This window comes from Dermacentor silvarum, chromosome 7 (assembly GCF_013339745.2).
Source record: "Dermacentor silvarum isolate Dsil-2018 chromosome 7, BIME_Dsil_1.4, whole genome shotgun sequence".
NCBI classification, from domain to species: Eukaryota; Metazoa; Arthropoda; class Arachnida; order Ixodida; family Ixodidae; genus Dermacentor; species Dermacentor silvarum.
Genome location: NC_051160.1, coordinates 78,891,073 through 78,914,710, shown reverse-complemented (window position 1 = coordinate 78,914,710; position 23,638 = coordinate 78,891,073).

Genomic DNA, 23,638 nt, shown 5'->3' with positions numbered 1-23,638 from the left:
GCGCAGCCTCAGGCACGTACCATACACGAGATCAGCAGCAGGGCCAGCGAGATATTCTTTGATACACTTGTGGAGCCCACGGAGAAAGAATAACAGGAGGCGAAACTCTGGGCCGGCGCCAGCGCGAGCACTGGTCATGATAATGTCACTTGGGTGAGGAGGAAACGCGTAGCTTCAAAAGTGCTACCGCGGATGGTGAACGTTGGTGCAGCGTAAAACCCCTTGATCTTGAAAGTAGCGACACTCTCCTCCGCGCGCGCGCTTTCCTCCTCACTTCTCCTCGCCCGCTGGCTGCGCGCGCTGCGCACGGCACGCTATTGCGCCTGCGCTCCCGCGGACGGGCTGCAGAATTCGATGGAGGTGCGTTATTTTGGGCCAGTTGCGCTCCCCAGTGGCGTAGAATATTTTGAAAAATGGTGATAACAGCATGGAGAATGCTGAAGGCAACGTTTATGATAAGGTTGGTTTCATCTTAAAGCCGTATGAATGACACACACTGATGTAAAAGGAGCTTTGAGGCGAGTTCTATACTCCAGTTATTTTTTCTGCCACATGATACGCTGCTTTACTTTTTGCATCTGATCTAGTATTGCTTGTGGCAGATCGCTCTATGTTTGGCAGTTTTTTCTTGCATGTGCACGCATGTGCACCGCAGGTATTATATTCAGTGTGCCTTCTTATAATGAATTACTGGCGAGAGCATCGTCCGTCCATGTGTTGCTCTCAATGTCAAAGTAGCTTTTGAGCTGCGGTTTCTGCATTGAATTGGACAGTTGAACAATTTCAGTGCGATGAAGCGGTGCCAGCAGCCACTCATCACCCACAATAACAGAAGCTGAGGAAAGGTATTTACAGATTATTCTTTAGGCGTCGGTGTCAATGAAGCTTAATAAATACTCGGTATACCTATGGGAGAAGGCATTCTATATTTTTAGGCAAAAGATACGCCTCTGGAAAAGGTATTTTGATAGTTCACACCAACATACCGTTAAATTATGTAGTAGGATAGTTAAAATTGTGATTTTGATTAGACATCAGAAAAACATTTATCACACAAAAAACAAAAAGAATGGTCAGTAAGATGCTTTATTTTCGTGCATGCGCAAAAAACGTTATTTGACAAGATACAGATAACGTAGAAGAGTATCATATAATATTCAGAATGAGAAACAATGCTAGTGTACAAATATGTCATGCAGTACGGATGGCAGCTGAGAAAAAGACATGCCCAAGAAAACAACAGTAGTAGCATTACACCATGGCACAAAACTACACCGTTTAATACATGATAAAGCAGCAACAGTGCGGCCGAAAGTTTACGGGCAATTCGTTCTTGCGCTAAGAGCTTGTCCTTTTAAAAAAGCGGCTCTGTTGCGATCAAAACGACACTCCAGGTGTAAGAGATACCACGTTTTCTTTTGAGCCGAGCCACTATTTGCAAAGAATATGCCATGCGCGAATGCTCAGGAGATTCGTTTCATACTGGGCGCGCATGCTCAATCGAGTCCTTAATTTTAAGAGCTCTATAGTTGGATACAGCCCAAGAACGAAGTGGCAAACACCCCTCAAAGCGTGTCTTCCAACCAAGGGTATCGACCGTTTGTCATGACGTCCTGCTTAATCCCCTAACGTGACATTGCAGTTGGCTAGTACGAGCTTCTTCGAAATGCCATTAACCGCAACATCATTAATATTGGCCGCTGCCACTTACCGGATTGAAGGTAAATAAGTAAAAAGTTTTGAGTTTTGTCCGAGTGTAATTGATGAAAAGCGCAAGTGACATTTACAAAATAGCTGTATATATGCAGTGAACATTGGTGAGCTTGGCTTCATAACACAAAAAGCTGGCTTAACTGGTATAAGTGGCGTAGCGAGTCTGACGCTTGACTGCTAAGCATTCTTCGAAGGCTTAGGTAAAGCATTCAACTTAATAGAAGCAGCTGGAGCCCCTTTACATCTTTCATAGTCACCATCACCTCACTTCATGGTAGACACTGCAACACGCATACCAATACTTTGCGAAAGCCATCACGCTTTCCTTGCGGTATCGTAAAAACTGCATAGCCATCATCACGCTTCTTGCTGCAGTTATATGCGCAGCAGCACGGCATAGCACCAGCAGACAGTGCTCGAAACAGCGTGCAATGTTAGCGCGCGACGTTCTCTACACGCCGAGCCAGCCGAGCTGAGGCGCAAAATGGCTCTAACGAAAAAGCAAAACACAAGCAAAACGCAAGCTCCGCTCGTTTCCAAGCGCAACGGCAGGGAGACCAATCATCGTGCAGGAAAACGCGCCCAAGGCCGTCTGTCACGGAAGGGACTCGCGAGGGGCGAGGAGGAGGAGAGGAGGTCGCGCGCCGGCGGCAAAGTACAAAGAGTGGCGGTACTTTCCTACATCAAGGGACTTTAGTGCAGCGCCCCTTGCGGCGCCCCTTGCGGCGCCGCAATGAACTACTTTCCTTGCGGTCGGAGCGGCGCGCGCGTGGCCGCGATCTCCGACGGCACCAGGCGTCGTCTGCTACTGACCCCTTGCGCTGCGTTGTCACGTTCACCGTATTCAGGCGAACACATACCCAACCTGCACCACCTACACAGAATACACACAGAAAGTTCATTGACGAGTGCCCGTGGTGCACAGAAATACCCACACTAAAACACATCACATGAGACTGTCCTAAGAGGCCTCCGCACATAGACAGCCCAATAGTACTGAAACATCCACTCGTGAAGGAATAGGCAGTGGGAGGCATGGCGTGTGGAAGAGGGCCGAGAGAGCCAATTGCTATTCTGGACCAAGCCCAGCGAGCCGCTCATGCCAGTTGAACCCTGGAATGGGGCCCCAACAAGCGTGCCTTCTTTTATTTATTTATTTTCAATAAAGTTTTTACTCACTCACTCACTCACTCGGATACCGCCCAAAATGTTTTGCTCCAGCGTGATTTGCACTCCAGGGATAGAAGACCTGTAGACCGTTTTAGTATACATATTATTTCCAGATTATTATTTATGACCATATGCTTTTTATGTGGCAATAAGACCAAGGAACTTGAAAGATCAGACGGCCCACTGGCATCAAGCCGCCGCGCGTGAGCAGACAACAAGAGCGCGCTCGCCGCGTCACGGATCTGCTGCATCGTTTCGACCATGGAGGAAGAAAAATATAGGAGGGAGCATACCGCAACGCGATTGTCGCCGACTGTGGTGCGTCACAGCACGGAGGCACGTCAGAGCGCGCGGTAGGCTTTAGTACTCCTGGTTGATTTTTTTTAATGCCCATTTGAAACCATTTGAAACTCTTAAAATAAACACAAACAAGGAAAAAAAAACAAAGCAAGGAAAAATTTTTTTTCGTTCCTGCATGTGAGCAGCTGCCGGCCGAGCGCGTACCGACTAAAAGCTGCCGGTAACCAAACGTCTCGGCGAATATCGATTTCGCCGTGATCTCGACGCAAGATGTCCGGTGTTGGGCCACCACTGCTGGCTACACGAAGCGTTAGCTTGCCAAGGCTCTCTGCGTGACGTAATGCTCTCTCCGATATTTTTCTTCCTCCATGGCTTCGACAAACCATCACGTGACCATACGTCATACGTCCGGCGTTCCATAGTGGGCGCTGTCATGACGTCCGGAACTCCGATATTCGTAACTAGATGAGACATGTGCATGCTGCACTAAAGATCCAGAAACCACTCAGCACATCCTGATGGAATGCGACGGGATCCACCCAACGAGAACCGTAGGTAACGTGCAACTCCCAGAAGCGCTTGGTTTCAAAGTGGAAGGAAGCATAAACAGATCAGCCGTAGAGATCAGCAAGAAACGATTGGAGTACTGGTGGAAAAAAAAGCAAGGAAAAGATGGATACGACCTGATCTCTTAAAATCATAGGCAGCGGCACAAGGTAAATTTTTAAAAAAGAAAAATAATAATGAGAGGTATACAAAAATGCTAGATAAAAAACATGTATAGTATATCTGATTAAATCAAGCAGGCTAGGTGACTATTTGTCGCCGCCCCGTTTAAAAGGGGATGCCAATAAATCATCATCATCATCATCATCACCGCCGCATGGCTCCCGCGCTCCTGTGTGACATTGTGACGACGCGGGAAGGAGGCGACTTGCGCCTCCTGAATTATTCGTTCTCCGTGGTGGAGCCCCAGGACTACGTTCAGAATAGTGAACCACTGATCACGAACGCTGTGAGCGTTGAAGAAAGCCTTCAGCGGGCGTTGAAACCACTCTAGAAAGCCATTGGTTTGCGGATGGTAGGCTTTGGTCTTGACATGGCAGATTCCCAGATGACTCGTGTGCTGGCGGACTAACTGAGAATCGAATTGACAACCTTTGTCGATGACTATTTTGGTGGGGCTGCCAAAACGGGCAATCCACGTATACAAACGAGGGTCGAAGCATCGGTCTCAGCAGTAATGTCATATAACCGCGTTGCCTCAGGCCACCGGATGAATCGATTCGCAACTTGACTACAGCCTGACCACAGCCTGACTACAGACCTGACGAGTTCCCGCAATGTGTCCAGATTCTTATCAGTGCCCACAGAAAAGACATCTGCGGACGCGTAGCTTAGGTTTCGGTTTTATCTTTGGCGCGCTGTGGGAGCGCCTTCTCAATCGTTGGTGCTTCCGACCAAAATTCGGCAACTGTGCGTGGTGGTTTGAGAACGAGTCCCGAGAAAAGCTCTCGCTTTATGCCATGCATGAGATGACGCACTTTTTTTATCTTCAACCATGTTGGGGTCGGCGCGCTTGAAGAGGCGGGACATGTTCTCTATGTACATGACCAGTTTCGTTCGTGTGCTGATTCTGTGCCTGCAGAGCAGTTTCTGCCTTCTTCCTGCGATTGTTGCTACCACACGTAGCCATCAGCTGCCGGCGAAACTCTTCCCATGACCAGAGGGATGCCTCATGTTTTGAAACTACGTTCGCGCGGAGTCTTTTAATCTAAAGCACAAATTGTGCAGCTTGCGTTCTTCACTCCGTTTATTCAACCTTGGAAGTCGCTTAAAATGATTGAACCAGTTTTCGATGTATTTGAACGAGTCGCCATGGAACGCCTGTGTTATGATAGGTTGGCTTACGAAGAGCTGTTCCGGTGTAACAAGGCTGGTTATCGCAGCGGTGGCCATTGCCTCTCTTGCCGCGATGAGAAGTCAGAATTCTGGCAACTCTCCTCGAAGACGACGGCGAACTTGTGTCCGTTCCACGGGTTTCAACCTCCGATCAGGACGGGGCTCTTTTGCGCGTGTGGAGCTCGGAATCATATCCCGCACCTACACCAGAAATGTAGTGACTATAGCCAACGCTGGTTTACAAAATAAACTATTTACTAAGTGGCGAACTAGTGCGAAGAAGTCAAAATCACCCCATCTTCTGCGCTTTGAAGGCAGTCTCCTCCGTCGCGTTCCATTGTCTTCGAATGTCGGTGGCGGGCTCCCATGATCAAGCCACACGCGGTAGTTTCCCTTTGATGGGACAGCTGCTCGGTGGGAGCTCGTGCGTACGCAGGGCTGGCAGACGCACTCCGCGTGTCGCGATAGATAGTGCTGGTATATTAGACAGTTTTAGTTTAGCGTTTCTCGACTTACGTACGCTAAACGCAAACACTTTATGAGACGTTAGGGTGTGCGCCGCTTAAGGACTTTTAGTTTAACGTTCCGAGAACGTAAACGTAATATAAAACGTTAGCGGACGTAGCGCCACCTCTTGCCTATATCAACAATCCATTCTTGTCTTGGCTACAAGTGAGTCGCATGTAGCCGAGGAAGTGGCCAATCCCTTTGTGTGCGCGAGAACGTCGCGTAAACGATTCAGCAGCAGGTTCTGCGTCGCACGTCTTGTTCCTGTTCACAAACTCATGGAGCGCTCAAGTGTTCTTTGGGACCCTTTTTGCATGGCTTACCTAAGCTGGCACGACATTGAAGCAATTACGATGCGCGAGCACGAGCGCGAACCAAGACCCAGGTTGTATGCAGTCAGGAATGGGCTCCTCAACATTGATGCTATCCCAGACCACACGTTCCGTCACCAATTCCGGTTTGAAAAACAAGACTTCCAAGTTCTTCTGAAAGCGTTGCAAGTGCCGGACTACGTGACAAGCGCTCAAGGAGTGAGAGTGTATGCCCAGGAAGCCCCGTACATGTGCTTGCGTCGCCTGGCCTATCCGAACCGCCTGTGTGACTTACAAGACTTCTTCGGGTGCCCCTACAGCGTCATTTAGAGTGTGTCGAACAAAATGATGTTCCACATTTCAGATATCTTAGGAACTTTCAAACAGTAAGAGATACTAGGAGCTACTCACATTTCAAGCTGACACGAACAGACGACATACAACTATTCCAATACGGGGTTTATTTTTTGCTCACCATCTGCCACCTGTAGCAGACGACGCGCGCTGCGGAACCGTCGTCTGCTACAGGTGGCAGACGGTGAGCGTCATGACGCGAAGAAGCGGTTAACTGCGCTCCAGACGGGCCGGTCGGCGCACCTACCCATCTAGACACTACAACGTAATTTTTTTTTCATTCTGCAGAATCGAGGCTGCCTACTTACTTTCGAAGACATGCTCGGTCGTTGCTTCGCGAAATGCGCTAGCAGAAGCTTGCATCTCTCACGTAGCGTTCTTCCGCTGAACACCTTCTTTATCCAGTAGTAAATTCATTTATTCTAGGAGAGATAGACCTCAGTGACATCGTTTCAAACATTTTAAATACACCTAACAATAAAGCGTCAGGACCCGACGGCATTTCTGTAAGGATACTAAAGGAAAATATTGATATCCTAGGCCCAGTTTTGTGTCAAAAGTTCAATCATTCTATTACACAAGCAAAGTATCCAAATTCCCTAAAAATTGCCCAAGTCATTCCAATCCATAAAGAAGGCGATCCGTCTGACCCTTCAAATTATAGGCCAATCTCTGTTTTAAGCATAATCAATACTGTTTTTGAAAAAATTATATCGAATCGGATGAAAATATTCCTTGAGAAGTACAATGTGCTCTGCCATCAGCAACATGGCTTCAGACCTCGTTTCTCAACAGCTACTGCAGTCATCACGTTAACGCAAAATATAAATATGGCTTTACAACTAAATAAACTGGTAGCTGTCGTCTTTCTAGATTTAAAAAAAGCATTCGACACAGTGGATCATTGCATATTATTGGACAAACTTAAACATTGCGGGTTTCGAGGCAAAGTATTCGACTTTTTATCAAGTTATATGCAAGATCGATCTCAGGTCGTGAAAATCAATAACATAACTTCTTCAAAACAAAATATTGTTACTGGAGTCCCTCAGGGCTCCGTATTAGGTCCGCTTCTTTTTTCTTTGTATATAAATGACATGCAACAAATTATAGACTCTGCAGAAATATTGATGTACGCAGATGACACATGCATTATAGTAACTGCGGATAATATTGCAGAACTTAGTCATAAGGTGAATCTAGAGTTAAAGAGCATTTCTGACTGGTTCTTCGCTAACAAATTAACAATTAACACAAAGAAAACAAAATATATTGTTTTTCAGTCACGCTTCAAAATAGTAGATACTACACATTTAAACATACATATAAATAACATTCCATTGGATCAGACAAGTTCTTACAAATACCTTGGGGCAATTTTTGATAAACACCTGCAATGGGAAGATCACATAAACAGCGTCTGCTCTAGATTAGCATCTGGTTGCTATGGCTTAACTCTAGCCCGCGAGTACTTTGACACGTCAGTTTTAGGACTTATGTATTTTGCTTTTATTGAAAGTCACTTGAGGTATTGCATCGACTCGTGGGGATGGGCGTATAAAACCATATTAAATCCGATTATTAGGCTCCAAAAACGCGTAATTAGAATTATGTCTCATTCTAAGAACTACGATCATACGGCCCCATTATTTCACCAATATCGCATATTACCATTTGACTACTTACGTCAGCAGAGCATTTCATTTTGTGTGTATAAGGTTGTTAAATTCAACCACCCGTTCAGCTCATCAATATTTTACTCAAGTTCGCGTTGTACAAGAAATGTAACTGCAGGTCATTTTAATCTCGCACCATGTAGCAATGTATACGGAGAGCGTATGCTACAGTTCACAGGCATTAAAACCTGGAACGGACTACCAGTGGATATCATTAATTCCTCGAACTTCCCTAGTGTTCTGAAACAACATTTTCTTTCTTTGTTAAATACAGAGTAAATCATGAATTCCTAGATACATCTGTACAAAGCTAGATGAATTACATTTTTTTCTACTTATTCTATGTAATTATTGTTACGCGATTGTGTTGTTTTATTAAGCATTGAAATGTCATATGGTTCTCGTTTTGCTCAATATGAACGTATTGAATGTCAAAAATTGTATGCCTTATCAATCAGTTCAGTACTAATCGATTTTGTTTCGCATTTTTGTGGGATACGTAAAAGAAATGGACATCATAGTGTACATCTTTAAATTGAGATAGGTATTCTCCTGTATTTGAACTGTGCCCCTTACATTGTTCTGTGATACTCTGATGTATTGACTTACTTTTAGTTGATTTGTGAATTGACAATCAACAACTTTGTATATACATTTACTATAGCTCTTTTTTATTCCTGCTGTGCCAGGATTTCCTTTATTTTTTTTTATCGAACCTTCAACTAGCCTTCGGCTACAGGTCCGAAAAGTGTTTGTTACTTGTGCATAATAATCTGGAAAATAAACATCTTCTTCTTCTTCGTCGCAAGTTCCATGTTTTTTGCAATCTCTTGCCATTTAATGGATTTCGAAGCGTGTTTCAAGCATTCACTACACGGAGAAGAGCTAAATCGTCTTTCTCGGTGGTGAAGCGCAAGCGTGTCACACCTGTTGCTGGTACAGCCTCCATTTCGTAGACTGTTTTCCAAGAAGAAACTCGCGCTACCATGGCACCGCCAGCGACTTTGAGTTTTGCCAAACCCGTCCAAGACCAGACAATCCATTAGCATCCATGGTGTTGTTATGCGGCAACCTATGAGGACGCGTTGCGATTAGGCCTATGGCCGCCGGAATCCCCGAACGATCTCAGGAATTGGGCGCGCTATGCGCTCAGAACTAACGTTTCAATTGAGTTTAGAGAAAGCGAAAGCTCATTTGTATAGTTCCTCGTGATCTACGCGAGTGAGAGCACAACCATCACGAGAATTCATGCTGAAGCGGGAGCCGGTGGTGCCGCCATGTTTGACAGCGTTATTTCTTAGCGTCCGTAAACATTACGAACGTTAAACTCGCCAAATAACGTACGTTATCATAGCGCACGTAAACCGCAGAGACCGAATAACGTTCAGAGCATGCGCAGTGATGACGGCGCTATTTTTTACGTACGTAATGCGTTTACGTTTGCTTGCAAACACTGAACTAACACTGTCTAATTAAGGCGATAGCTTTAACGGCCCCGTGTCGCAGAAAATACGGTGTCGATTTCGGAATGGGTGGTGTTGTCCATTTGGGAAATATTATGTTTAGGTATACAGGGTGCTTCACTTAACCTGGGCCAAACATTAAAAATATGCAAATGCTATGTAGCTGAACAGAAGAAAGATAATTTTGTTTCGCGTCGCTTGGAGATACTTAGATTATTTTATGCATTCCGAATAATTGTATAATTAGTCTTAACGATTTGTTTTGCTTCTCAATTATTATAATTACATGAAACGTGCCTATGAGAAAATTGTAAAGGATCATGAGAAATTGCTGGAACAGCTTTCTATTGCTCAATACGTGCGACATAAATGTGTTTTTTTTTTATGAGCGGGAAGGGTGCCCGCGAATACACGCAATATTACCGCTCGACTGGCCGCTCGAGTTAGCGTACACTATGCGTGTATTCGCGAGCTGTTTCCACTCCCAGAAAAGCTTTTGTGCTAGTACAATGTTGCTGTTTTACGTGCTTTTTAAGCTTATGTATTTATTTTTGCCAATTAATCTAGTTTTCTTTCATTCATGTTATTAGCTTGATGTCCTAAACCAGGCCATATAACGATACTTTTCTAATTGCTTATTATTGTTACCTAATTCTTTCGTTGAAGGCGCCGATTTGGATACAAAAGCTTCAATTCGTTTTTGTTCACAACTTGTTCCAACGACTCTCTTTTTTCTTCTATGTTTAGTATGGGAAGAAGCTCACATTGCTGTCTATGACTTCACGACCTCCTCCTGTATAAAAGCTTTCTGTAAATATCTGTTGTTGCTACAATAAAACCGAATATTATTCTGAATATGACATGTCTACGTCAATTGTGGAGTGAGAATTATGTAACCAGTCATTCGCGCCGGCTCTTTAAATGCACGGGATTGAAGTTGTATTTGGAAGGCAATTGTTCGTGTTAGAAACGACTTAGGGGAGTTATTGAAGCTCAGGGCTTTCTTCAATGAGAGGCGACACTGTTTTACACTCTGTAGAGTATGTATGTGTTTGCTGTATCAAAAGTCATAAGCCTACTTAGCTAATTGTAATTAAATGCCAAGGTAGTATCGCAGATTTCACAACGCGAAATGTGGAACTACCAGAAGCGCCGTAGCCCAAAGCTGTTGGGCAAGTTAACAAGCTCGCGGTTGTGATCGTTAACTAGTCAGTGGTTGATATAAGCATGATATGTATAGAGCGATAGAAGATTTATTCGAGAGGGAAGATAAACAAGACCAAACCAGAATGCTCCAATACAATAGATGTAGTGAAATCTTAGTAGCTCTACGAGGATAAGCGACTATCGTTCGCAACCACATTTCTAAAGAAATGTTGCAAGAAATCATGATATTCAGAGCCGGATGATAACGTGAAGTTGACGCCAGTTAGAGAAAAGAGACATATACTTTGAAAATATGTGCGAGAGTATAAAACAGCGAAACAGACGCGTAGCACAAATAAACGCCAAGGTGAAAGCATATTTACAATAGAAAAATAGCACCACAAGGATTTGATCCGCACGAGCAAGACAATGCATCATGTCAATGCATCCCATAGTTTACCAGTACCATTGTTCTTCACCTTGATAAGTAAAGCAAAATAAAAGAAAGCAGGAGACGTTTCAGCTGCTTGATGACGCAAGCCAAGTTAAACTAACGTCAACGACGTCAGCCTGGCATCGTTCATAAATGAGGAGTCTGGTGGACTATCTGGCAGTCACTTATGAACGCTCTCAAGATGTTGGTGATGCCTACAAGAAGCTTTACCGTTATTGTCATGGTCATACTTTTAACCACCATGACGCATTGCGCTGAGGGTAGTGATGCGGCCAAAAGTGAAAGTACAGAAAAAGAGAATGAAGAAAGTGTGCAACAAAGTCCTGCAAAAGAAGGCAAAAGCAAGGAAGACCTCGGTATTGCAGGAGTAAGTATAATATGTATATCAATCATCTGCACTGAGAGCCGCCCCTTCGGTGTCGTTCCCATAGTTCTCAATTTTATTTTTGTAGATGCTAAATTCGTTAGCACCTTGCGAGTTGCTAACATCTCGCTTTGATGTCTCACATGGCCTGACTTATTAGCAAGCACCCTCGTTTGCTTATTTTGACTTAACTGAACCTACTATGCGAAGCAAGTTTCGCGTAAGTGGTGGTGGCGTCGTAGACAGATTATGAGGCGTTCACTTTGGAATTCTTGCACGGCGATATCATGGTCAACTCTGTCCGCTTTATTTAATGCATGAGCATTAGAAGTGTTAAAGTGGAAGAAAGTGTATTTGTTTGAGGTGTAAGAAGTCGGTCACGTGGTAGAAACAGAGAGTGGAGGGGAGAGCTTAGGAGCGTGTGTGCGGGTCCCACACACAAACACATATACAGGGTGTCCCAACTATCATGCACCAATATTTTTAAAAATTAGGCAAGCGTTACAAGTTTGAAAAACGTTACGGAGACACCCTAATCGCACACTTGACACACATTTTGTCACGATTAGGACATGTTTACTGAAACAGTTACAGTCAAAACTGTTACAGTGAAAACACCAGAAGAATTCTATATTGACCTGTGCAGTACTGAAAATACATGATATCGAGCACTGAAATTGGAGTTTACGTAATTGTGGCAAATGTCTATTGAAGCGCATGACAGAACTCGCCGCAATCGACGCACCTAGTGGTAGTGGGGCAGTGCCGTCAGCGCCTTCGCAGAGGGAGGAACAGTATGGGAACGATGACATGATGAGCAGCATCGGAACCAGTGGTGGAGGAAGACGATGGCGAACGTGCTGGCAGTGGCACGAACGCGTCTCTGTGACCACATGACGTGCGCAATCAGGCACGCACTAGCAACACCTTTTGTAAGCCAGAATCGCGGAGTAGCCGTGGATTCAGGGATGCGCGCACGTCTCCCACTACGGAGGCCTGAGTTCGATTCCCACCGATACCGAACTGTACCAAATTTCCTTTTGCAGAGGTTACTCATTTACTTTGTTTAGAGTAACCTCCCTGAGAAATGTGCCGAAAACCCGAGCATTTTGGACGTGTTTAACTCTTTGCGGCGCCGGCCATCCTTCGTCACATCGCCGTTTCGCCAAGGTCACTGCAAGGTCACCGGAAGGGCACCGCCAACTTAGACACCTAAGGCTTTCGCCTTAATATGCAAATGCAATGTATGCAACGAACAGAACCAAGGTAATGGTGCTGCGGTCGCTTGGAGATGCTCAGATGAAATTTTGGATTCCGCCTAGTTACATAACTAGTCTTAATTAATAATCAACTTCTCAAATGTTATAATTAAATCAAAAGTGGCAGTGACAAAATTGTAGGGCAACACAAAAAGCTCCCGATACAGCTTTTTGTTGCTCGATTCGTGCTGCATAAAAGTCTTTTTTCCGAGCGTGAAAGAAGCCAGTGAATAAACACAAAGTGCCTGGAGTGGCCAGTCGCGCGGCAATATTGCCTGTATTTGCGGGCTTGCTTCACGCTCGCAAAAACACATTTATTTATCGAGCAACAGAAAGCTGTAGCGTAAGCCATTTCGGTGACAGTGAAAACACCCGAAGAATTCTATATTGACCTGTGCAGTACTGAAAATACATGATATCGAGCACTGAAATTGGAGTTTACGTTCGAGAAAGGACAATTAGGGAAAGCATGCTAGCTTGTGCTGTGATAGGAAACAAATCTATATGATTAGGAGGAGCAGAATATCAAAGTCAAAGTTTATCTGTAACAAAGAGCATAATTGTCAATACTAGACAATACTAGATAATAGACTATTATCAACTCTGTAAAAGTTGCTCTTGCATTTTATTTGTGTCTCCTGGGAAAATATTTCTTATCCAGTGTACTAAAACTTTGTTGTCGCATAAATTGAAACTACTTTCCACGTGATCCTGACGGAGAGCCTGAATTTATTTCGTGTTATTTCTTGTGATATGCAGTGGTATTGAAAGCCATATATGACACAAACTACGGGTCATATGCTACCCAGCGATGACGGCAGGAGTGAGGGTATAAAGTTGGTTTTGGAATGTTTCGGGGTGAGGTTGCACGTATGGTCATTTATACGATGTAAGAATTGCTACTACATAATTCTAATGGATAGAGAGCACATAAAATAATATGACATTTTTGTGAGGGCTGTTTTTTATCACGCTTTATTGTTGCTATTGTGACGGAATGTGTGGTGTACAGCAAAGTGCTTACGCCAAGGGTTGCGTGAGCCAGAATTATAGGGCTGAAATTATGAGGGTATACCTCAGAAGTACTAAACATGACGCCTCTTTGTTTGCTGCTGGGGCACCACCTGTCTGTCACGCACGAAACATTTTAATGTCACACATTTGCAATACGAATTATTCATTTGTCGGGAAGTCCCCTGGGGGATGACATTCACTTTTACAGCACTGTAATAGCACGTGTTTTCACGCCGCAGAGACATTTTGCAAACACGCGATTCTCCATCTCCCACAATTACCTTAAGAATTAATCCATGCTAAAAAATACGGCGCTTTTCTTTTCAGTTTTATGAACGTGACAGCGTCATTTGGATTTTGGGAGTTGGCAATACACAACATCCGTGCATGTTAGACTTTGTTGAGAACACAAGTGACAGTTCTACCTGGTTTACGAGGTACCACATGGAACATGGAAAAAGGTAAAGCATTCACACTTAACGGAGACCGTTTTATATAGTGTTATATTCTACTCTGTGCAGCAGCTACCAAAAAACGCGCCTCGTTGGAACATTTGCCGATATAACCTCGCAAGAAAACAAGTACAACGCTATGTTGGTAACACCAAGGATCCGTAAGTAACTCTGCCTTTTGTCTTCAATTTGTTAGTAAAAATAAAGCTTTGCACTATCTAGAATTTACAGTATGAACGTTTGTATCACAAAAATCAATAGAATAATGCGACCCTTTCAGCACAAATTACAGGGAAGCAGTTAACTCTGGAGCAGTCATGTTAATTATTACAGTTGTCTGTAATAAACCACACACTTTGAAAGGCTGCCCACATATAGCTGTTAACATGTACTCATATTCATGAAATTTAAAGTGACGACAGCTGACACAACGCCACCCAACCCTGTCTCTGTCTCGTTAATTTTGCCATCACAAAAATCCATCATGTATAATCACACACCTGTGGCGAGAAAAAATGCGAATCGCATTAACATCGCCGTTTCCGTCCACAGAATGAATGCGCCCCCAATTTTATTACACGTATGTATTCGGCGACAGCTCTAGTCTAGCTTCCAAAGCCGCGGTTGATGCTGTCATGGCCATGACAGCATCATGGCCATGACAGCATGTTCGCGCCTTGGACAAGGCGCGAACCAAGCGCATGCCTAAAAATCTCTATAGGACCCTTTTTGGAGATGAGAACACCCACAAGTAGCCCAGTACCAGAAGACAGGACACCTCAACGCACTGAAAAAAAAAATACCAACCCTTCCCTTACCGGAAAATGGGGGTAAGCGAAGCTTGTCGTGTGTTTCTTCGGTGTTCCTCAGAAAGATTCGCACTGACGAGTACCACGTTGTTCTCGAACCATAACCGGTCCCACGCACTGCAACTGACTCCGAAGTTCCTCTTGAGAATGTTTCTAGAAACTCGCGTTGAACCCTGGCTGTCGCACCGCGGAATTTCGCACTAGTGTTGCCGAGGTGTGCACCACCGTTGTCTGGTTCTTGGAGGGCAAGACGATGCTTAGGTTTCGCCTCAACATCGCGCTCCCGCAACTCGGAGTCGGCGGCTCTTCGCTGACGTTTGGTCTCTACATCGCGCTCCCGTAACTCAGCGTCCGCGGCTCTTCGCTGACGTTTCTCCTGAGCTTCGGAAGCATTCGCGCTACAATCGGCACGTCGACGACGAGCCCTTTTTCGAGCGAGTCTGTGGCGCCGTTGCTCAAATGCAGCTTGCTCCTCGACGCAACGCACCACGCGCGGCCATCCCAACCACTCCCCGACACTGATCTACGGCGAGAGAAGCCCGACGAATCGCGTGACAACCCCTTTTCCTTCCACTTTCCTGCCCGAGACACGCCAAACGACTCTGATTGGCCACGCGCGTCATGTTATCCGGCGCGGGCGCTGGTCGAACCACTTCTCTGGGAGCACCCGGGTTTTTTTTTTGCGTAACCACGACAATGCCACCGAAACTTGTGAGCCAATGCAAGCTTCGCTTGAAAAACTGATGGGCTTCCAGCGGCACCGGGATTTCAACCCAGCACCTCTTGCATACGAAGGTTATGTTCGACCAGCAGGGCTGGCGCTGCTTTGCAAGGCTGTCTATCCGTCCCATACCAGCAAGTTTCTAACAGGCAGGCGTTTTTCACAGGCGTCCAGGTTCCTTTCAGTGCCCGTACAAAAGGTTGCCGAGCGCGCTGGTACTTATATTACCTGTAAGTACCCGGCCACGCCTGTGTCTCTCGCAATTAGTGGCCCATCGCTATTTGTGCTTTGACATTGTAACCAACAACAACGGCAGTGCGTGTCGTTTGTTCTATCAAGCAGAGAGCCGGTACAGAAATTTCTCGTAATTTCCTTTGGTCAACTCGGTGGTAGTTAGAGTACTTTCACAAGCACACGCTAGGTCTTTCGACATTAGCAAAACAGGCATACAACGTTATGAGCAGTTTTCATAGGCAATTTATGGAAACGTTGTAATTAAACTACACAATATAGTTTCTGTCTGCACATCATCAATCAATTGCCCCCTATGTAACTCCAATATAAGCCACATTCCTCGTTTAGATCCCCGAGAGTCATGCAAACATGCTACGTGGCTTAGTGAAGACGTAATAATAAGATGACATTGAATATTGAGCAGATATTCAAAAAAGTTCGTAAATGCGCCGAGAACGTTAAACATTTGCTACACATTACTCATGAATGAAACCCTAACTAGGTTGATCTCAGAAGCAGCAATTCAAGTGGGACGTAAAGCACCAAGGCAACCAGTAGGTAAGCTCTCTTAAGTAGCAAAGGACCTAATAAAGAAACGACAATGCACAAAAGTGTCAAATTGAAGAGATCATATAGAATTCGCTGAACTGTCAAAACTGATCAACGAGAAGAAAGTAAGGGATATTCAAAATTATCACGTCGAAATGATTGAGGAAGTAGCAAAGTATGGATGCAGCATGAAAACAGTAAGAAAACTTGGCATAGGACAAGACAAGATGTGTGCACTGAAAGATCAGCAGGGTAATATCATCAACAATTTTGGTGACATAGTAAAAGCAGCGGAAGAATTCTATACTGACCTATACAGTCCCCAGAGCCGCCCAACTACTTTCATTCGAAGTAGTGATGAACAGGATACAGAGGTTCCTTCTATAACTAGCGATGAAGTTAGAAGGACCTTGCAAGACATGACCAGGGAAAACTGATGAACAAGATGAAATAACAGTCGGTTTAATCAAAGATGGAGGAGATACCATGCTTGAAAAGCTTGCGTCCCTTTATACGCAATGCCGCACAACTTCAAGTCTACCAGAAAGCTGGAGAATGCCTACATTAAACTGAAGAATTGAAGAATTATAGAGAAATTAGTTTGCTTTCAGTATTCTTAATATTATTCACCAAGATAATGTACGATAGAATCAGGGAAACACTTGACTTCAGCCAACCGAGAGAACAGGTCGGCTTCAGGAAGGGATATTCTGCGATGGATCATATCCATGTCATCAATCAGTTAATACAGAAATCTGCGGAGTAAAATCAGCCTCCCTATATGGATTTCATAGATTATGAAAAATCAATTGATTCAGTAGAGATACCAGCAGTCATAGAGGCACTGTGTAATCAAGGAGTACAGGAGGCATACGTGAATATCTTGGCAAATATCTACAAGGATTGCACATCAACCTTGGTTCTCCACAAGAAAAGTAGAAAGTTACCTATCAAGAAAAGGGTCAGGCAAGGAGACACGATCTCTGCAATGCTATTCACTGCATGCTTAGAACATGTATACAGGCTCTTCGACTGGGAAGGCTTAGGAGTGAGGATCAACGGGGAATATTTCAACAACCTTCGGTTTGCAGATGACATTGTCCTATTCAGGAACAATGCGGACGAATTACAACAAATTATTGAGGACCTTATCTGAACAAGTGTAAGAGTGGGGCTGAAGATTAATATGCAGAAGACAAAGATAATGTTCAATAGCTTGGCAAGGGCACAAGAATTCAGTCAGCCTCTAGAGTCCGTAAAGGTGCACGTTTATCTAGGTCATTTACTCGCAAGGGACCGCACCGGCACTCCATTAATTTTGGAGGCCATGCGCATGCTTCGCGGCGGCGCCATTAGATGGCACCGAATGTATTGAATTCTTGGGTAATACGTGTAATAATGACAATTTATTATGAGGCACGCCATAGTGGACTGCGGAAAAATTTTGACCACATTGCGATCTTCAACGCGCCCCCTTTGAACAGGACATGGGTGTTTTTGCATTTCGCCCCCATATAAATGCGGCCGACGCGGCCGCGATTCGATCCCGCGACCTCGTGCTTAGCAGCGCAACAGCATAGCCGCTAGGCCACAGCGGCGTGCTTGGCACCGACTGTTCCTTAAGTGCGAAAGTGGAGTCCCCGCTGCAGTACACGCCTCATACAAACTCGTTTAGACGTTCTTGTGAGAAATTCCTTTGGAGAACATGGACAGTGAGGGCTTGCGGTTTTCTTGGAATTGTTCGGCAAGGAGGAGATCTCTCTTCCTCTCATACAATACGCTTGCTCCAAAGAGCTGGACGCAGCTCTACCAGTTGGTTTCTAGCCGTGTGAGGACTTGAGACAGCGCTAGTTCTCCATGACGTCTGTGTTCTAAATTTCTCTCTGCAAGCCTTGGACGAAGTGATTCTTTCGTGGAAGTTTTGCGCTGTTGTCTCTGCATTTTTGCTTTATTTTATTATTTTTTGCAAACTCTGGAGCTGCTGCTCCCTCGAGGCGGCAATGGACGATTATACTTCCGATGACTTTTCTGGCGCGCAGCCGTCATGTCGGCTTACGTACAGGAAACGCGGGAGCCAGTCAAGTGACACAGACAGCGAGGCCATCGAGTTGTACTCGGACAGCTGTGGCTCCTGGCACGATGACTTCAAGGTTGTGACGAGCCGAACAGCAAATAGGAGACTGCTGCGGGCGTCATCGCCGGCAAGTGTTTCAACAATGAAGGATATACCACAGCGCTGGCCGCACACTGTGCTCTTCTTGCGCGTGGACCCTGAACAGGCAGGTCCTTTCTTTGTTACTCGAGGGTATCTGGTCAAATGAGATTAAGAACGTGAGAATAATCTAACGGAAGAATAATAAGCCTGCCCGTAGACGTTTTACATCGTAGCGCACTAGAAATTACACTAGAAATAGAAATTGACAACGTAAAAGTGCGATCACTCATTCCTACAGGCGGTAACGGCAGTGTTGGCGTAAATTATAACGTCGAAGTACCCATGACTTGCCAATATTGATAAAGCCAGCAACAGAAGGCACGCTCATCGCTCATCTCACCAAACTCGGAAACACACGCTCCGTGTAGCTTGTGTTTGGGGGAGACTGCCTTCCCTCTTACGTCAAAGTTGGTCATGTCTGCCATTCAGTTAGACCATACATACCGAAGCCCCTGCAATGTCACAAGTGCTTCAAGAATGGCCACGCAAAAAGCGTTTATGTTAACAATGACGTGTGCCCGCGGTGCAGTGAATACCATTCGGAAGACGCCTGCCGCGCGACCTTCATGAAGTGCCATAATGGCAATGGTTCCCACGAAGCCTCGTCGAAGTACTGCTTGCTGGTCCGGAAAGAATTCGCGGTTCTAAGCGCATGGTTCGGGATGATTCAACACACAGCGAGGCTCACGCTACACTTAGGCGGCGATGGTACGGCCACCGAAGAGCGCAACGTAAAGCAGCACCAAGTATAGCACGCAGTCTCCAGCCAAAGCGGTTGCTGCATCAACGCAGAGCGCCACCATGAAAGATGCCGTGAAAATGAAGAAAGTGGCAAAACTTCATCATTCTTAAGGCTGACTGGTACTTCCAAGCGCAGATACTGCCAGAGAGACACCTCGAATACCACGGCCATCGACACCCTCATCAAACGCTGCTGCAACGACGACTGATGATCGCCAGGTTATGAAGGTTGCGGTCACTGATGGATGTTATCCGTGTTCTACTCAGCAACATGAAAACTCCGTCGACTCCGAACGCGCTGCAGGTGCTGGATACTCTGGGTGCAGTGCTTGTGGCCCTAGGGTAAAGCAATGGCGTGCCAGAAGCCATTGTTTCAAGGGGATGTACAGAATGCATCTGTCTTTCAGTGGAACGCAAGAGAACTTAAGTCGTGCATGTACGGCTTTTACCAGTTTGTATTCGTGAACCCCCATTATGTGAGCGCCAAACCTGTCATCTCCCAGCAGGCTGTTCGGCAGGGGCGGCGCCAGTATTTTTTTACTGGAAGGGGGGGGGGCACTTATGACCAGGCAGTTCCTTTGGGGGAGGGGGCAGGGAGGCGGGGAACTCATGGGTCGTGTTTTGACTATGTTTAACTCCCTTACACTTTCCTCTCTTATTTTATAAAAGTTACATTTATTTGAGCGGCAGTCCGGGATAAATCTTGTTTCATGGCATGTACCTTCAGTCCTTCAGACCTTCAGTCGCTCAAGACTCCAATAAACATGCACGCTGTTCTGCTTAGGTAAGTGCAACGTAATAGATATTGAGGCTGCGCATGTTCAATAAATGTCAATCATTGATCAGCGCAACGCTTTTGTGCATTAAAATTTCTCCCACTATTTCTGAACGTGCTTGTTATTATATCTTTTTAATTGAACTACCTGGACTTTGTAGTTATTCGGCATACTCTTTTTTGCCTCATTTACCAGTTTGAGAAGATGTTTATTAGCGGTGTCCTTCAAAGACGCTACGAGTTCTAAGAACGGCAAGGCAGCGTGGGGCACCATGTCAAAAGGCACCAACGACCAGCAGCGCAAGCAGAGCGGGCTGAGCGTTGGCGATGCCGCTGGACGGAGGCGCGTCTGCTTCACAATCGCCCCCGCAGAAAAAAAAAATAGCTATCCTGACGACCTAAGAGGCTGGAGGCAGAGGGTCAGGGTAGGGCTTGAGACGCGCCACGTGGACGAAGTCACGTCCACGCCGGCGGATGTCGTCAGATGGAGAAATTTTCTCGATGACAAAATTTACCGGGGACGTTCACTATAAGACGCGGTAAGGCCCTTCGTACTTTGGAACGAGTTTCGACGAAAGGCCCGGAGTTTGGCAAGGAACAGCCAGCCATACAAGAGACCCTGCTGCATACGTAGGATTGGGCAGTGTATTGGCGCTGTTGTTCTTGTGACGTTAAGGTGCGCGCGATCTGACGGCACTCTTCGGCTTGTCGGGTACCTTCGTACACAGGTGAGCACTCTGAAGTATCAGAACGGTATGGAAGGTGAGTGTCGATGATATGCAAAGGCTCCCGTCCATATAGAAGGAAGAAAGGTGAACATCCGGTAGTAGCTTGTATCTTGGTGTTGTATGCGAGCTTACAAAAGGAAGTACGCGGTCCCAGTTCCCAAGATCAGTAGCCACGTACATCGCGAGCATATCACCAAGAGTGCGGTTAAAACGTTCTGTGAACTCAGTAGTTTACGGATAGTAAGCCGTGCTTGTTCGATGAATAATGTGACATTCCGAAAGCATAGCTTCGACGACTTCGGAAAGGAAGGCGCGACCTCTATCACTGAGGAGTTCTCGAGGTGTGCCATGTCGAAGGCTGAGTCTATGTAGTACGAAAGAGGCTATATCCCGCGCTGTAGCATTCGGTAAAAAAGCAGTTTCGGTGTAGCGTGTCAAATGGTCCACAACTACTATGATCCACCGATTACCATGCGGTGTCATGGGAAGCGGGCCGTAGAGGTCAGTGCCGAAGCGATCAAAGGGTTTGGCAGGGCACTGAAGCGGCTGCAAGGCGCGAGACGTGCGTAAATGTAGTAATTTGCAACGTTGACAGTCAGGGCAGCACTGAACAAACTTTCGTACACAAGTGTAAGTTCCCCGCCAGTAGTAGCGATGGCGAATGCGTTCGTAAATCTTAAATGCTGCGGCATGGCCACATTGGGGATGGTCGTGAAAAGAGGCACATATTTGGGATCCTGAGCTACGGGGAGTGACCAGCAGCCATCTACGGCCTTCGGGAGCGTAGTTGCGTCAGTGGAGCAGCTGATCATGAATGGCGAAATGAACAGCTTGGCCTCGGAGGGATCGGGTACTAGGGTGGTCGATGATCCAGAAAGATAGGCGAAAAGAGAAGTGATCCATGGGTCACGGCGTTGTTCGGTACCAACCGAGTCAAGGTCAAGAGATGACAGGGGGTGTGCGCAAGTGGTTCCGCAGTCCAAGTCTGGAGGTAGAGGTGAAGGGGACAGGGCGTCTGCGTCAGTGTGCTGGTGTCCGCAGCGGTAGACGACGCGAATATCGTACTTCTAGATTCGGAGTGCCCAGCGTGCTCAACGGCCAGGTGGATCTTTCAAAGTGGCGAGCCAACAAATCGCGTGGTGATTCGTTACTAGATCAAATGGACGGCCGCATAAGTATGGGCAGCACTTGCTAAGCGCCAAGCACTCTTTTTCAGTCGCACTATAATTGGCCTCTGCTTTTGTGAGCGCACGAGTAGCATAGGCGACCACGTATTCGGAGTAGCCGGGCTTTCGTTGCGCACGGACGGCGCCAAGACCGACCCCGCTGGCGTCTGTATGTAACTCAGTTGCAGCTGTCGAGTCAAAATGGCGAAGAATAGGTGGATAGGTAAAAAAATTGCAGGGCGCTTAAGCTTCGCCTTTAAGAATAGAACGCGATAGCGTCATTGGGACCCGTTCGCATCGCGTCGTTCGCGTACGGCAAGCAGGCTTCGTTCACTGCAACACTACCAAACCCTTATAACCCTCAATACAGAACTTGATTACGTTCAAACTAACGCAACCAAGACAGCCTGCTTAGTCTCTACACTAGAAGCACCTTGAGACGACGCCGATAATCGATCGCGATGGAACAATCTAATAATTATGGCCTTGAAGACACTAATACGACCAAAACATATGCCGAAACTGAAGATATAATCATTCGTCATTGCCAGGATTGCCTTAACATATCAATCGACCCTAAAGAAATCAAACGCGCACATTGACTCGGGCACCATTCTGATAACCGTAGCCGCCCAATAATAGCCAAATTCACGTTCTACAAAACTAAAGACATTATTCTTTCTAATGCCCGAAAACTAAAGAACACATGTTATAGCATCGGTGAACACTTCTCTCGTCCGGTCCAAACCGCGCGCAGTCATCTTATAGCATTCGCCAAATCCAAAGGTGTTAAATTTTCACTGCACTGCAAGACACTGCACAGCGGTACAAAACGCTTCGTATACAATACCTCATCGCAGATGGTTAGGGAAATATAGGGGTCGCCTTTCCAAAAATTAGCTAATAATCGTCCCGGTACCCCGCAAGCAATCCTATTTCGTTCTCTATAGTCTAAACTAACATTCGCAGTTTTATGCCGAAAAGAGGACTTTTGTCTAGCATAGTCACGTCGCCTAACAGCAATATGCTGATACTTACCGGAACCTGGCTTACCAACAATATCGCTGACTCTGAAGTTATTGCTGACGTGTCAAATTTTTCTGTTTATGGAAATGACCGCATATGTTGTAGAGGGGGCGGTGTAGTGATTGCTGCTAGTCTGGAGCTTTCATGTTCACCCATCAGTATCACATCTGACTAGGAGATACTGTGGCTTCTGTGTCGTTTTTCATCGCACTCCTTTCTAATCGGCGTGTGTTATCGGCCTCCGCATGCTAACCCAACGGGTTCCCATGAGCTTAACAACATGCCAAATCAACTTACGACATTATACCCGAAGGAACATATTCTTCTCTTCGGTGATTTTACCTAGGAATAGATTCGCATAACCGACCATGATTCACAAACAATCATTGCAGAATCAAGAAACATTCTCGATGTTTGTTTGAACTTTAACCTTAATCAGCTAGTTACCAGCCCAACACGCATCGCAGGCAACTCCAGCAACAATTTAGACTTAATACTGAGCACTCATCCTGACAGTTTATCATGCATTACGTATGTAAAGCCCATTAGTGACCATAAAGTTATTCAAGCAGCTTTTTCCTTCCGCACC